This window comes from Eschrichtius robustus, chromosome 3, assembly GCF_028021215.1.
Source record: "Eschrichtius robustus isolate mEscRob2 chromosome 3, mEscRob2.pri, whole genome shotgun sequence".
Taxonomy (NCBI): Eukaryota; Metazoa; Chordata; class Mammalia; order Artiodactyla; family Eschrichtiidae; genus Eschrichtius; species Eschrichtius robustus.
Genome location: NC_090826.1, coordinates 108,080,737 through 108,095,085, shown reverse-complemented (window position 1 = coordinate 108,095,085; position 14,349 = coordinate 108,080,737). Strand labels below are relative to the sequence as shown.

Genomic DNA, 14,349 nt, shown 5'->3' with positions numbered 1-14,349 from the left:
TAACGTTCACAGCGGAAAAACTTGAGACACATAAAATATAACTTTCTTGTCCAAGTCTGTAGACTTGGCAGAATAAAGACTATCCCACCTGACCGTGGCTTCCTCGATCTCTTTCAGGAGGCCGAAAGATAGGCAGCTATAGGGTCCAATAGAGACGACAGACAATAGAGCTGGGAAGGGGAGTGTGGCCCAAGACTGGCAGCAGGCAGTGAGGTGGATAGGACCCCGAATGCAGTTCGGTAAACTTTGTGGGAGCAGATGTACAGGTGATAATCAGCATGGAACACCTGCAATGGTAATCAGCACGGAAAACGCTGAAGGGGTTCTAAAAACCTCTCCCACCGTCCCTGGGTGGGCTCGAACCACCAACCTCTCGATTAACAGCCGAACGCGCTAACCCATTGCGCCACAGAGACAGCAGCACGCCCCTCTCCTGGCCTCTCTATGGAGTAGACACTGACTAATTCCTGGGCTGTGCCGCCTTTCTCGCAGGAAAACGGTACCAGTTCCAAAGCTTCGGAAAAACGGAAAGTTTAGAGCAGCCGATCCCACTGGACCTGCGACTGGGTCGAGGTCAGGAAAAGACAACACTAAGCACTATTATCATAGGGCAGCCACCCATGCAGACAATTCTGACAAGCACTTGAGAATACACCCCCTCCCTTGGACGCATTTCCCATCTGGTCCTCTCATCCTCCCACTCACTACAGGGAAGGATTCGTCACCTTTGTGTCCTGTCAGAACCCTTTACGCTCCGTGCAGGCCACAGAGATCCAGGCAACAGCCAAGGGGCAGCTGCACTTCCCAGAAGGGCCTTTCGCGAGGTAGGCGGTTCCAGCGCTCAGGCTGACCCAAGAGCCCACTGCCCGCCAAGGCAAGCGGGAAGGAGACCGGAGGGCAGCCGGCCCGGGGGGGATTCCTACTAGCACAGAACGTGCCTGGCCTGCCTGCACTTCGGGGGGAGCTGAATAAAACTCCTCTTGAAGCTTCTCTACAGCCTGAAGAGGACGGATTTCAGGTTCCTGAAAGGGCAAGGGGGCCTCCTCGCGAGGACAGAGGCTTCCCCTGGTCTTGGAGGACAAGTCCCGCAGAAGCTGCCTTTGAGAGACACGCCAAACGAAAGGAGCAATCTTGAGTGGAGAGGTCTGCAAGGAACTCTCAAGTGGTGTCGCCATTCTTATGTACGGAGAGAGAGTGAGAAACCCGACGTGGGAAAATGTTTACTGTGCACTTACGTACAGAATATACGATGTTACTCCTCTTGCAACTTTCTTGTATGTTTCAAAGGGCTTTGGTTTTGGTTCTTAATGAATGTTTGGAACTCGAGTCTCCGATTCTCTTGGGATGAAAACGCGGTAAATAAGACTTCGGGTTTGTAACACGCAGGGGGAAAAGAGCCGAGGCGAGAGCCGGCCAGCCCAGGCTGTTCATTACATCTCACGTCCTCCAGCCTGCGCGATGTCAAGGACCCTGAGGCCGGGACTCGCCGGCATTTGGGGACTCAGTGCAGAAGCTCTTCTGCATCTGAACCTTGAAGCAAAACACAGCTCTGGTCGGGGCAGGAAGAGGAAGACTCCTGCCAGTGGAGACGCTGAAGGGGAAAAAAAAGAAAAAAAAAAAAAAAAAAAAAATCTTGCAGAGGCTTCCCTGACCGGGAATCGAACCCGGGCCGCAGCGGTGAAAGCGCCGAATCCTAGCCACTAGACCACCAGGGAACCATTGAGGGGCCTCGACGTAGCGTCTCCAGGTGAAAACTGTAGCAGTCAAGACTAAACTTCAGAGACCCGGAGAGCAGGAACGGAGATTTCCCAGAAGCCCAGGGCTGAATGCAGCGGTGCAAGGCTCCCAGCCCTTGCCCGGCTGCTCATCACCCTTCACCTCTCCAGTCTTGGGCGACGCCTTGGGCCCTGAGACAGGACACAAGGTCCGTCCTGGTCTAGCTTCAGCGCTGTGTGCTGCCGAGCCAAGGTCCTGCTCTCTTTCCGAACCTCGCTTTTCCCTTGAGTCAGGTGCCGACTGGGATGTCAGCAGGTGATGGGCGGATCCGTCCACTTCCTGATCTCTGCCCTGGCTCTGGGGGCTCTCCTGGAGACGGCACCGGTACGGGCTCCTTCCCCTCCGCGACCGGCTCAATTCGTGGAGCCTGACATTGTTCATTTCCGTGTCTTTGGCTCGGGTCCCCGGTGCACAGTCGGGTTCGGTCTCTTTTGTGGCGTCACGCAGATCAAACTGTTGCGTAGGTGTGCCGAGGTGGGGGAAAGCCAAGTGTGCTTCACAGGGATGAACTCCTTGCTTTTCAGAGACATAACTCGTGTGAACATGTGGAAGAGGTTTAGGCGCCTGCTTAGTAGGTGAGGGGATTTCTGGATGTAAAACTGACCCGAAGTCAGCCGTGTCCTTTGCCCACTTGGATTAGCTGGCTGTGGCCTGCGCTCCGCGGTGCCTCAGAGCAGAGAAAGGCGGGCGGGTTCCTGGTGCTGAGCAGGCTCTCAGGCAGTAAGGGAACCCCTGGCCTGTACCTTGGGGATGGAAACTGAGGCTGCGCCCGCCGCCTCACCCCCTGCCTTTCGCCCGTTTTGGTTTTTGGAATGGGAAGGTAAAAACCTTCAGAAAGGAAGGACGTTTGTTTCCGCCCGGTTTCGAACCGGGGACCTTTCGCGTGTGAGGCGAACGTGATAACCGCTACACTACGGAAACACGGCGGGTGCTGCCGCTCAGTGGCGCATCCCTGAAATCCGTAGGTCCTGCCACCACTATCCTAGTCGCCAACTTTTTAAACTGCAGAATGAACCTTGAAGCCCCGAGATCTCTCAGGCAAGGAGACTGCGGCTTCCGAGAGGCCCTGCTTTCAGGGTTCCTCGCCTGGCCCGAAGGGAGGACCCCCGAGCCTCCCACAGTCGGCCTTCGGGCTCCCGCACCGACCGCAGAGTCCTCGGATCCACGGCTATGCCCCCGAGTGCAGGGGTCGCCCCCGCTGCTGACTCCTCAGCTCCCAGAAGCCGCGGGAGCCGGGGGTTCGGGCGAGTGCCCTTTGGGCCTAAGGGGAAAAGGTAGAGAATTAAGTTCATTCCAGTGAGCTTCTCTCTCTCTGGAGCGGATCCTGTGGGTCCTAGCTGCATTTCTCCAAAGCCTTCAAACAGAATTCCTTTCATCCAGACTGGATTGAGTCGTCTTCAGGGTGAATGCTAGCTTGCTACAAACACTCCGTCATACCTGAAGGAGGAAATCTACAACTCCCAGGTAAATTCTATTTTCTTCCTTTGATTTCTTCAAACAACAACAACCAAAAAGACAGGTCACTGGTACATACTTGCACTTTCCTTATAATACTTGAGGTATGTCTGACTATCTATGAAAAGCTCTTGCTATAGAAACATGTGCAAGAGATTGTCTACCATGAGCTAAACGATCGTCATGCCTGCCCAAGGTCCAAGAATCTGATGAAGCTGGATCCAGTCCCCCACTGCCTTTAGATCACCAGTTCGATCACCATCCAAAGCAACCAATTTCCCAGATGCAGGCCACTAATATGAGGGAGAAGAGGTCAGCTAAACATTTAAACAATCGCAGTTTGTTCTGGGGAATGTTGAAAGTCAGCAGTGGTACAGTTAGAAGGGGAAATAAAAGACTTCATAATAACGATAATACCAGCTTTCTCGAGCTTTACTCAGTGACCAGCACTGTTCCTCAGTGCTTTACTGTGGAATCACTTACCAAGTCCACGTAACAACCCTGGAAGATAGTGTAGGACTTTACCACCCCTTGTTGCAGATGAGAACACTGAGGCACTGAAAAGCTGAGCTAACCTTTCCAGGGTCTCACCCCCCCACCCCCACCCCCACCCCCGTGACAGTGAGAGCCAGCACTCAGACCCAAGCAGTTTGCCTCCAGAGCCCCTCCCCTTGGCCACCATGCTCACGGGTAACTGAGAAAACTTCACTGAGATTTGCATCCCTTCCTTGTTCAACCTCCAATATATCAAAAGGAAGAGAAGATTGAAAGGTAGGCCTACAAACCTCCCCAAACTCATTAATGAAATGAAGAAGAAGAGGAGAAAGAGTAAACAGGACCATTGGAGAAGCAACGACGTTAGACGCAGAGAGAATGACGATGCGTTTGTTAAACACATACTAACTGGAAACTGTCTCTTTAAAGACTAAGAAGGACCTATCTTCCAACCATTGAAGGCCTAAACTTTCCCGTTCCATGGCAGTCTCCACCCAAGAATAGATTTCAAAGCTACCAACATAGTGTATACACATGTGAATATGAAAATCATACTTCAACATTAGTAGTAAAGAGATTATTTTTGAATTTAAAAAAATATTTTTAATACAGCAGGTTCTTAATAGTTATTTTATATATATTAGTGTATATATGTCAATCCCAATCTCCCAACGCATCCCACCACCACCAACCCCTCTGCCGCTTTCCCCCCCCCGTTGGGGTCCATATGTTTGTTCTCTACAGCTGTGTCTCTCTTTCTGCCCGGCAAACCGGGTCATCTGAACCATTTTTCTAGGTTCCACATATATGCGTTAATATACGATATTTGTTTTTCTCTTTCTGGCTTACTTCAAGTAGTAAAGAGATTTTGAATGAGTTAGCTCACATGGTTACTAATAAAAATGGGAAACAGTTATTAGGATGTTGTCATTAAACAAAGGCAGGATTTATAAAAAAGCCAGAAAAGAGAAGAGAGGAAACACACACACACACACACACACACACACACACACACAGACACACACACACAAAGCCTGAGAAAGGGGAGTTTTCCCTTTCCTGGAAGAACAGATAGCTGAAAGCCATCAAACAGCTCATCAGGAGGGTTTAATCTAGTGAAGTTCCGAGCTAATCAGGTAAACGCTTTTGGCTATGTGTGGATGCTCAAAAATTCTTGAGAGTTTAGTGGTGAAATGCATGTGGCGGCTATTCTTTGTGTACTACCTGCCAGTGTCCCCCTTTGGCACCTGTGAGTTAGTTAAGCCTAAATGAACTACTTTCTACTTTCTACTTTACTACTTCATAAAATTTCTCAATTTCATATACCGCCCACATTTCTTTACTCATATTTATTCTTAAAAGAGCAGATTTGGTCATGAACACGTGGTTCTCTCTTTGACACAGTGTTAACAGTGGAATGTCAGCTTAAGGTAATGGTTGTGAGCAGCATATGCGTAAGTAGTCAGATATCCGATAGTGAAGGGAAGCCAAAAATCTGAGGACAGCAAAAATATCACAGTAACTACTTTGAACTTACTTTCCCTCCTAGCCCAGGACAAAGCAGAAGAAAAAGTATCAACATCACTGTAACAATAACCAAGTGGCATTAAACTTTAAAACAATGAGGCATGATATGCATAAAGTACAAAGAGTGTACACTTCCCAAACCATTACCAGTGTACACCAACCTGAATAACTGACGAAGCAACCTAAATAACTAAGGTATGCACAATTACCAGACCGCAGAAGGCTTCCTCATGACTCTTCCCATGCAAGAGCTCAGAGTAATCACACACATACCCCTCCCAACCTCTCTGCCTGTTACTTTCACATAAATTGAATCACAGGGCATGCACTGGGTTTGGGGGGATGGAGGGGCATGGGTGTGACTTCTTTCACTCAACATTATGTCTATGAAATTTAACCCTATTTTTCACGTAGTTCTTTGTCTCTGTGTGTATGCCTTGTAAGAATATAACTCCACATAGTTTTGAACTGTTGGACATTTCAGTTGTTTCCAGTTGAGGATATTCTGAAATGGTACGAACATTTTTTTATGACTTTTGGTGGACATACACATTTTTCTAGAGCACCCCATTCCAACAGAATAATGCCAGTGTTGACTTTCAAAATAATACTTTTGGGGGTTTCCCTGGTTGCGCATTGGTTAAGAATCCGCCTGCCAAGGCAGGGGACACGGGGTCGAGCCCTGTTCCGGGAGGATCCCACATGCTGTGGGGCCACTAAGCCCGTGCACCCCAACTACTGAGCCTATGCTCTAGAGCCCGTGAGCCACAACTACTGAGCCCTCATGCCACAACTACTGACGCCTGCCCGCCTAGAGCCCGTGCTCCGCAACAAGAGAAACCACCACAGTGAAGAGCAGCCCCCAATCACCGCAACTAGAGAGAGCCCTCGCCCAGCAACGAAGACCCAACGCAGCCAAAAACAAATACACGAAATCAATTTTAAAAATTTGTAAAAATGAAAATATATAAAAGTTGGGGGGGGGGGGTTTGTTTTTTGTTTTTTTCCAGCAAAAAGCGTTTATTCAGGAATAGCGGAAGAATGGCAATTCAGGACAAGCAAGCTATAGCAAAAGCCATAGGCAAGTCCCACAAACAAAGGAGAGGAAGGAACCTTATTTTACAGAGAGAGAGAGAGGAGGAAGCTGAGGGAGGTTGTTTTGAACCCAAGTCCGCTGGAGAAAAGTGAAAGTTCAGGGTGATGACGGTTTCTCATTGCCAAGTTGCTGATTTCCTGCAGGAGATGCAACGAATATGTTTTTCTGTTGGGGCCTGTAATCGATGATTCTTCCTGTTGATGCTTCTTCTGTTTGGGTTTGTAATTGACGATACTTCCTGTCTTTGAACTTGAGCGGTACCCCATGAGAGCTCCCACTTCTGGTCTCCCCACTTCATCTGAGTGACGTTTCCCTTTATTAGTTTTCAAACCTGTCACAAGGAATTTTGAATTTTCTATTTTAATCTATTTTAATGTTTTAGGAGACTTACTACATCAAAATATTATCATTACAGCCTGTGGCCCTAGCAACTTTCAAGTGTTCAGTAGCTACATGTGGCTTGCACCTATCATGTTGGAGAGCACAGGTCAAAGGTATAGCACAGCTAAAAGTACGATTTCTGGGCCACAGCATATAACTGTGTATGTATGGCCCTCAGTGGATGCTGCCAAATTTTCTTCCAACCTGTGGAACTTTTTTATACCCTTTCCAGAAATGAATAAGAATTTCCAGTGCTCTCCATCCTGTCACCATTTGGTTTTGTTTGTCCTTTTTTTTTTTTTTTTAAAGTAAGCTTCATTGAGGTGTAATTTACATAGTAAAACCTGCCAACATTAGATTATTCTACATTCTTTTCAATGATATCATTTCTTTGCCAAGCTGGATTCTGGTGCTTGCTGTGATAAAAAGCAAGTGCCATGCAAAAAATGAATGTGTAACAAGAAGCAAGGAGGCGCTTTGAGAAGGTTTCAGAAGCCGTGCAGCGCGCAGCATTAAGGTTATGATTCTGACGTGTCAGAGCAGTGAAAACACAAGCCCCTCTACTGAACTTTTGTCAAGGGAACACATAAGAATAGCCACAGCACCAGCCACAAACCTACAAACTATAGAAATATATGTGAACCCAGAAAACAACAGCCTTCCCCAACGAAAGCACTGTTGTCAACCGACCAATCGTGAAATTAGGGCAAACGGGAAGGACAAAGACAGAGAGAATTTGCAGGCAACCAAAAGATGGCTCGTTAATTAAATCAATTTACTGTTAGTCAAAGGATTGAAGTTAACCCTAGATCTTGAACTCGTAATTTAAGCTGACGCATGTTGGAACATGGGAATGTTGGAATCATATATTGGTATATATGGAATCATATATTAGATGACGCCTAAAAATATTTACCAAAACTTGTCAGTGGAATAATTGAGTCGTCTGGTTTCTAGAATTACAAGTATTCATTCCTCTTTAAAGATATTAGTATATTTAATGTACTTGACTAGTATATTTAATATACTTCAACACGTAAATTTAAATTTTTAGTCGTTGAAAACTTATTGGATACGTTTGCTTATTTAACCAGTACAACCAGTACAGGAAGTTTAGGAAGTCCAACGTAACTCAGATTTTCAAGCCAAAATAAAGCCAAGGCTTACGTAACAGTATATTACACCACCATTATTTTCTGCATCATAACATAATCTGAAAATATATATATAGTCGTTTTTAGACCAAAATTATTAAACCAATCTAATTTTTCTGAGCAACCTCGATAAAAGCACATGACATGACATAAACATTTTAAATGTCATTATATGTAAAATGTATAAATTATTTAAATTGCTTAAAAGTATTAAGGGTCATCTTTGTGATCCATTTCATTTCGTTTCTCACTGTTGTTCCGAGTAGTCAAGACCATTAATGTAATCTACAGCTAAATCTGTTATTGTTCCTTGTCACCAATTCCACAACAAAATTTTTCCTTATATAAATACCACATTGAAAGCATAAGTAGTAAAGCATTCTTCCCAGAAGTTCTTAATTTTCTTATTTTAAATTTATACGAGTGATTATTACTTTCCTGAAATGACTTGCGGAATTAATTTTTAATTAATTTAAATTTTTAGAGGCCTACTTTGTCTATTCTCTCCCAAGGAAGAGAAAGTATATTGTTTTGCTTCTGAGAAAATATGTTTAAAGGGAAAAAAATTCATCAAACTAGTGGGCATGATTTAAGGTGAAAGCAGAGGCAACGATATGTTTTAACAGCAACTGACAGTGAGGGAAACAAAATGAAATAAGTAAGCCACATTAGGTCCTTGAAGGAAGCTCATTAATGAAACTCGGAGTAAATCTGTGATATGCTTTTGAGTCTCCAGGGTATGTATCTGTGCATGAAGTCATTGCTCCTCATCCATTTTTATTAAGGACCGAACTGGCTTACAGTTCTGGAAGGCTTAAATCTTGATTTGTAGGGTTGTCACAAGTGCTCATGTTGCTGACTTTGTTGCTTGTTTGTAATGCTATGTCTCTCCTCTGCTTTCTGTAGTCTGATTTCAGCCATCCCTGAAGGACATTTGTTTGAATTTTTTCAGTTATTTAGAACCTTGAGGATACCAATGAAAGAAAGCTGCCTATTCCGTGCTAAAAATTCAATATTCTTCCTGTATTAATCCCCCTTATTAATGTTGAGTTCCTTATGAGGGAACCATTGCATATTAAGATCGTCCTTATTGTAGCTACTACACTTTTGCAGTTATTGACAAGGGTTGACTGGGCCCACGTGGTTTTTAGCAAATAGTGGAAAGACAAGAGGTGGACAGCTTCTCACTGCTGCGGTGTCTCATACCAGGAAACACCAGAATCCTCAGGACAAGCATCAGACAAAAAAGACTCATGGCCCGGATTAGCTGTCATCTTCTACCTACCAGGGAATGGATCCCTGTCAACCGCCACCCAACAGGGATTATCCCCAGAAGTTCACTTCCTAAAATTAAAACCAGAATCCCGCACTGAGACGAGAAATTAGTGGTGCACAAATGAGAGGGAGGGAGAGAGACAAAATCCGTGTCCAGTAACCACACAGTATGAAAAAGCCAAAATGCTCAATTCCTGCACATGAGATTTAACAGAACAGAGCAAACACGAGCCAATAGCTCTAAGGGTCCAGGTCTGAAGCAGGAACTTGTGGGGGGCAGGATTCTGTTGGCTCCCACGAAGTGTCTTAGATGGGCTAATTTTTATCGTCACAGCCAAAAAAACGGTCAAGGAATAACATAGAAACACTTCTTCCCATGCGAATTCCCCATTTTATAGGAGGAAGGACAGGCATTAGATTGTTTGCATCAAATTCAAAGTATAACTAAAATGTATAAATAAAAGAGAAAAGGGGAGAAGGCAAAAACCTCTGGGATCAGCGAGATTCTTCTCTTTGGATAAGTTGCTTGGCAGGACGTTGTCAAAGAGGTCACTCTGGGCAGTCTTCTCTGGACCCTGTTGACTAGGTCTGCAGAGAGAACCATTACAGTTATTGGGAGACTTTAAAAATACTGAATGTTGAGCTTTCGAACGTATGCAATAGACTATCTCTGTGTACTGCCCACAGTGTCCCTCTGTTGTCCTTCCCCTTAGTTATGTCGGGAGGGCACTGCTCCCTTTATTAGTTAGACTATCATAGAGAGATGTATAGAAAGAGTGCTGTGTTGGCAAGTAAACGAAGAAAGGGACATTGAAAGACTGGAAAATAAAATGGAATATGATTCAGTGCCACTTCCGTGGAGGGCAAACTTGAAGGATTTGCCAACATTAGAAGCATAGAAACACTAAAGGTAGCACTTGCACTTGCAGTTCTCTACGCTCTGGAAACACCTGCACGAGTGGTCAGAGGTGTGTGTACAATAATGATGGTTGCAGCCTATTCGTCATCGTGAAACCATGAAACCAAATACTACACAACCATGGAAGAAATGCCTTTATCAAAAATAATGCAGAGGAGAATTATGATGATGAGTTCACCGATAACATCATTCATAGAACAATTACTAACGTTCACAGCGGAAAAACTTGAGACACATAAAATATAACTTTCTTGTCCAAGTCTGTAGACTTGGCAGAATAAAGACTATCCCACCTGACCGTGGCTTCCTCGATCTCTTTCAGGAGGCCGAAAGATAGGCAGCTATAGGGTCCAATAGAGACGACAGACAATAGAGCTGGGAAGGGGAGTGTGGCCCAAGACTGGCAGCAGGCAGTGAGGTGGATAGGACCCCGAATGCAGTTCGGTAAACTTTGTGGGAGCAGATGTACAGGTGATAATCAGCATGGAACACCTGCAATGGTAATCAGCACGGAAAACGCTGAAGGGGTTCTAAAAACCTCTCCCACCGTCCCTGGGTGGGCTCGAACCACCAACCTCTCGATTAACAGCCGAACGCGCTAACCCATTGCGCCACAGAGACAGCAGCACGCCCCTCTCCTGGCCTCTCTATGGAGTAGACACTGACTAATTCCTGGGCTGTGCCGCCTTTCTCGCAGGAAAACGGTACCAGTTCCAAAGCTTCGGAAAAACGGAAAGTTTAGAGCAGCCGATCCCACTGGACCTGCGACTGGGTCGAGGTCAGGAAAAGACAACACTAAGCACTATTATCATAGGGCAGCCACCCATGCAGACAATTCTGACAAGCACTTGAGAATACACCCCCTCCCTTGGACGCATTTCCCATCTGGTCCTCTCATCCTCCCACTCACTACAGGGAAGGATTCGTCACCTTTGTGTCCTGTCAGAACCCTTTACGCTCCGTGCAGGCCACAGAGATCCAGGCAACAGCCAAGGGGCAGCTGCACTTCCCAGAAGGGCCTTTCGCGAGGTAGGCGGTTCCAGCGCTCAGGCTGACCCAAGAGCCCACTGCCCGCCAAGGCAAGCGGGAAGGAGACCGGAGGGCAGCCGGCCCGGGGGGGATTCCTACTAGCACAGAACGTGCCTGGCCTGCCTGCACTTCGGGGGGAGCTGAATAAAACTCCTCTTGAAGCTTCTCTACAGCCTGAAGAGGACGGATTTCAGGTTCCTGAAAGGGCAAGGGGGCCTCCTCGCGAGGACAGAGGCTTCCCCTGGTCTTGGAGGACAAGTCCCGCAGAAGCTGCCTTTGAGAGACACGCCAAACGAAAGGAGCAATCTTGAGTGGAGAGGTCTGCAAGGAACTCTCAAGTGGTGTCGCCATTCTTATGTACGGAGAGAGAGTGAGAAACCCGACGTGGGAAAATGTTTACTGTGCACTTACGTACAGAATATACGATGTTACTCCTCTTGCAACTTTCTTGTATGTTTCAAAGGGCTTTGGTTTTGGTTCTTAATGAATGTTTGGAACTCGAGTCTCCGATTCTCTTGGGATGAAAACGCGGTAAATAAGACTTCGGGTTTGTAACACGCAGGGGGAAAAGAGCCGAGGCGAGAGCCGGCCAGCCCAGGCTGTTCATTACATCTCACGTCCTCCAGCCTGCGCGATGTCAAGGACCCTGAGGCCGGGACTCGCCGGCATTTGGGGACTCAGTGCAGAAGCTCTTCTGCATCTGAACCTTGAAGCAAAACACAGCTCTGGTCGGGGCAGGAAGAGGAAGACTCCTGCCAGTGGAGACGCTGAAGGGGAAAAAAAAGAAAAAAAAAAAAAAAAAAAAAATCTTGCAGAGGCTTCCCTGACCGGGAATCGAACCCGGGCCGCAGCGGTGAAAGCGCCGAATCCTAGCCACTAGACCACCAGGGAACCATTGAGGGGCCTCGACGTAGCGTCTCCAGGTGAAAACTGTAGCAGTCAAGACTAAACTTCAGAGACCCGGAGAGCAGGAACGGAGATTTCCCAGAAGCCCAGGGCTGAATGCAGCGGTGCAAGGCTCCCAGCCCTTGCCCGGCTGCTCATCACCCTTCACCTCTCCAGTCTTGGGCGACGCCTTGGGCCCTGAGACAGGACACAAGGTCCGTCCTGGTCTAGCTTCAGCGCTGTGTGCTGCCGAGCCAAGGTCCTGCTCTCTTTCCGAACCTCGCTTTTCCCTTGAGTCAGGTGCCGACTGGGATGTCAGCAGGTGATGGGCGGATCCGTCCACTTCCTGATCTCTGCCCTGGCTCTGGGGGCTCTCCTGGAGACGGCACCGGTACGGGCTCCTTCCCCTCCGCGACCGGCTCAATTCGTGGAGCCTGACATTGTTCATTTCCGTGTCTTTGGCTCGGGTCCCCGGTGCACAGTCGGGTTCGGTCTCTTTTGTGGCGTCACGCAGATCAAACTGTTGCGTAGGTGTGCCGAGGTGGGGGAAAGCCAAGTGTGCTTCACAGGGATGAACTCCTTGCTTTTCAGAGACATAACTCGTGTGAACATGTGGAAGAGGTTTAGGCGCCTGCTTAGTAGGTGAGGGGATTTCTGGATGTAAAACTGACCCGAAGTCAGCCGTGTCCTTTGCCCACTTGGATTAGCTGGCTGTGGCCTGCGCTCCGCGGTGCCTCAGAGCAGAGAAAGGCGGGCGGGTTCCTGGTGCTGAGCAGGCTCTCAGGCAGTAAGGGAACCCCTGGCCTGTACCTTGGGGATGGAAACTGAGGCTGCGCCCGCCGCCTCACCCCCTGCCTTTCGCCCGTTTTGGTTTTTGGAATGGGAAGGTAAAAACCTTCAGAAAGGAAGGACGTTTGTTTCCGCCCGGTTTCGAACCGGGGACCTTTCGCGTGTGAGGCGAACGTGATAACCGCTACACTACGGAAACACGGCGGGTGCTGCCGCTCAGTGGCGCATCCCTGAAATCCGTAGGTCCTGCCACCACTATCCTAGTCGCCAACTTTTTAAACTGCAGAATGAACCTTGAAGCCCCGAGATCTCTCAGGCAAGGAGACTGCGGCTTCCGAGAGGCCCTGCTTTCAGGGTTCCTCGCCTGGCCCGAAGGGAGGACCCCCGAGCCTCCCACAGTCGGCCTTCGGGCTCCCGCACCGACCGCAGAGTCCTCGGATCCACGGCTATGCCCCCGAGTGCAGGGGTCGCCCCCGCTGCTGACTCCTCAGCTCCCAGAAGCCGCGGGAGCCGGGGGTTCGGGCGAGTGCCCTTTGGGCCTAAGGGGAAAAGGTAGAGAATTAAGTTCATTCCAGTGAGCTTCTCTCTCTCTGGAGCGGATCCTGTGGGTCCTAGCTGCATTTCTCCAAAGCCTTCAAACAGAATTCCTTTCATCCAGACTGGATTGAGTCGTCTTCAGGGTGAATGCTAGCTTGCTACAAACACTCCGTCATACCTGAAGGAGGAAATCTACAACTCCCAGGTAAATTCTATTTTCTTCCTTTGATTTCTTCAAACAACAACAACCAAAAAGACAGGTCACTGGTACATACTTGCACTTTCCTTATAATACTTGAGGTATGTCTGACTATCTATGAAAAGCTCTTGCTATAGAAACATGTGCAAGAGATTGTCTACCATGAGCTAAACGATCGTCATGCCTGCCCAAGGTCCAAGAATCTGATGAAGCTGGATCCAGTCCCCCACTGCCTTTAGATCACCAGTTCGATCACCATCCAAAGCAACCAATTTCCCAGATGCAGGCCACTAATATGAGGGAGAAGAGGTCAGCTAAACATTTAAACAATCGCAGTTTGTTCTGGGGAATGTTGAAAGTCAGCAGTGGTACAGTTAGAAGGGGAAATAAAAGACTTCATAATAACGATAATACCAGCTTTCTCGAGCTTTACTCAGTGACCAGCACTGTTCCTCAGTGCTTTACTGTGGAATCACTTACCAAGTCCACGTAACAACCCTGGAAGATAGTGTAGGACTTTACCACCCCTTGTTGCAGATGAGAACACTGAGGCACTGAAAAGCTGAGCTAACCTTTCCAGGGTCTCACCCCCCCACCCCCACCCCCACCCCCGTGACAGTGAGAGCCAGCACTCAGACCCAAGCAGTTTGCCTCCAGAGCCCCTCCCCTTGGCCACCATGCTCACGGGTAACTGAGAAAACTTCACTGAGATTTGCATCCCTTCCTTGTTCAACCTCCAATATATCAAAAGGAAGAGAAGATTGAAAGGTAGGCCTACAAACCTCCCCAAACTCATTAATGAAATGAAGAAGAAGAGGAGAAAGAGTAAACA

General features: G+C 47.7%; 4 non-coding genes across 4 annotated transcripts; all 4 read right to left on the bottom strand.

Annotated features, from left to right (window-relative positions):
• Window positions 1-342: 342 nt before the first annotated feature.
• On the bottom strand, window positions 343-416 carry TRNAN-GUU (transfer RNA asparagine (anticodon GUU)). Its single transcript has one exon. It is a non-coding gene; the product is annotated as a tRNA-Asn (tRNA).
• A 2,208-nt stretch (window positions 417-2,624) lies between these two features.
• On the bottom strand, window positions 2,625-2,697 carry TRNAV-CAC (transfer RNA valine (anticodon CAC)). The gene has a single exon. It is a non-coding gene; the product is annotated as a tRNA-Val (tRNA).
• Window positions 2,698-10,625: 7,928 nt separating this feature from the next.
• Window positions 10,626-10,699, bottom strand: TRNAN-GUU (transfer RNA asparagine (anticodon GUU)). The gene has a single exon. It is a non-coding gene; the product is annotated as a tRNA-Asn (tRNA).
• A 2,208-nt stretch (window positions 10,700-12,907) lies between these two features.
• Window positions 12,908-12,980, bottom strand: TRNAV-CAC (transfer RNA valine (anticodon CAC)). The gene has a single exon. It is a non-coding gene; the product is annotated as a tRNA-Val (tRNA).
• Between the last annotated feature and the right edge of the window lie 1,369 nt (window positions 12,981-14,349).